Source organism: Mastomys coucha, unplaced genomic scaffold (genome assembly GCF_008632895.1).
Source record: "Mastomys coucha isolate ucsf_1 unplaced genomic scaffold, UCSF_Mcou_1 pScaffold14, whole genome shotgun sequence".
Taxonomy (NCBI): domain Eukaryota; kingdom Metazoa; phylum Chordata; class Mammalia; order Rodentia; family Muridae; genus Mastomys; species Mastomys coucha.
In genome coordinates this window covers 80,011,689-80,013,549 of record NW_022196896.1, presented here as the reverse complement: position 1 = coordinate 80,013,549, position 1,861 = coordinate 80,011,689, and the positions used below count along the sequence as shown (strand labels likewise).

The 1,861-nt window shown below is 43.3% G+C and overlaps 1 protein-coding gene and 1 long non-coding RNA gene across 5 annotated transcripts in view; one reads left to right on the top strand and one right to left on the bottom strand.

Annotated features, from left to right (window-relative positions):
* The window catches only part of LOC116088421, a 20,066-nt gene extending 18,664 nt beyond the window's left edge, over window positions 1–1,402 (bottom strand). The window contains exon 1 of the long non-coding RNA XR_004117879.1: window positions 1,194–1,402. This is a non-coding gene — a long non-coding RNA (uncharacterized LOC116088421). The remainder of the gene's footprint in view (window positions 1–1,193) is intronic.
* The window catches only part of Dnah7 (dynein axonemal heavy chain 7), a 254,194-nt gene that overhangs the window by 93,193 nt on the left and 159,140 nt on the right, over window positions 1–1,861 (top strand). The window lies entirely within an intron of this gene.

Below are 1,861 nucleotides of genomic sequence, written 5' to 3'. Positions count from 1 at the left end.
TGGCTGTGGGCCTCTACATCTGTATTAGTCAGGTACTGTCAGAGCCTCTCAGGAGATAGCTATATTTAAGCTGGCTTACCCTTCCTTCAATCTCTGCTCCATAGTTAATCTCCGCAACTCCTTTCGTGGGTATTTGGCTCCCTCTTTTAAGAAGGAATGAAATGTCCACCTTTTGGTCTTCCTTCTTCTTGAGTTTCTTGTGGTTTGTGGGTTTTTCTTCCTGTATTCCAAACTTCTGGGCTAATAACCACTTATCAGAGAGTACATACCACATGTGTTCTTTTGTGATTGGGTTGCCTCACTCAGGATGATAATCTCCAGATCCATCCATTTCTCTAAGAATTTCATAAATTTATTGTTTTTAATAGCTGAGTAGTACTCCATTGTGTAGATGTACCACAATTTCTGTATCCACTCCTCTGTTGAGGGACATCTGGGTTGTTTCCAGGTTCTGGCTATTATAAATAAGGCTGCTATGAACATGGTGGAACATGTGTCCTTATTATATGTTGGAGCATCTTTTGGGTATATGCCCAGGAGTGGTATAGCTGGGTCCTCCGGTAGAACTATGTCCAAATTCCGGAGGAACTTTGGCCATCAGTCTTAAACACAATACTTTTCATTGATTGTAATTTTCTTTCATCTTAAATTCTCTTCCAGTTGCAAATTTTCTTATCTACTGGAAGACAAACTCCAAAGCGGGACCCTTTCTTAGAACTTGCCTTAGTTCAAGATAAACCAAACAACTTGGCATTATTTGTCGGTATTATCATTATTATTATTTCTTTGCTACTTTCTGTTGCTGTAAGAAAATACCAGAAAGTAGATAACTTCATACTGAAAACAGCTTTACTTGTCTTACAAAGTCTTACTAGGCTACAAAGTCCAAGATTTAGGCAGCCCTATCTGGTTTTGGAGTCTGGTGACGGCCTTCTGGTTATATGAAAAAATGATGGACGTTGCTAAGGCTAGATAGTGCACAAATTAAAGACACATAGAATGAGAGAAACAACAGAGACCGACCAAGAGGCCAGGTTCCCTTTGTTGCGATTTGGGCCGTAAAGCATGGTGGAAACAAATTCCTCAAAACGCAGTGGAAAGTTCTAGTACTTTTATTCATTCATAAACAGCAAAACGCAAATAAATAGAAAAAACGGGCTCACACTCCTTCGATCACACACGCCTTCACTAACCTTTCCAGTCTGGCAGGTAAAAAATGCGACACGATGTTCCTTGCTTGGATTCTCTGGAGCTGAGCTGCAGCGTGCAGGCTGTGCTGTCTAAGCAGCAGTGGATGTTTGCGTGAGCGTCCACGTGGGATCCACACAGACTATTTCTCAACTCGACATTTCTCCGATGGGCCCTCGGGATGTCAGCGATTTTGCCGTGCCAGACTGGAGTTTTTAAGGCTAAATTCAGTCAATTACAACTAGGGCGTTCCACACATTATTTCCTGCACTTCTTTATCATTCTCACGCACACACGCTCTCTATGACCTGGTTTTCATAGTTACCTAGGGCCGCGGGGCGCGGTCCATGGCGTTGCCCTACTGTGGGCTCAGGGCAGTAGGCATTGAGTTCTTTATCATTCTCTCATTCTCCAACATTTATTCTACCTCCCTTTATCTGTGGCCTTAGAAGCGCAGCTATGGCGGGGGGGCCCCCTGGGCTGGCAATTTCCACAGTTTCTGGAGAAATGCTCTCTGATCTGAGGCTATGTGTTCTTTACACCGAGTTAACATTCCATCACTGTAACACAACTCCTGAGACAACTAGCTTAGAGGAAGATAGAATGATTTTAGCTTGTGGGGAAAAAAAGAAAGGGAGGAAGACAGAAAGGGAGGGAGGGAGGGAGGGAGACA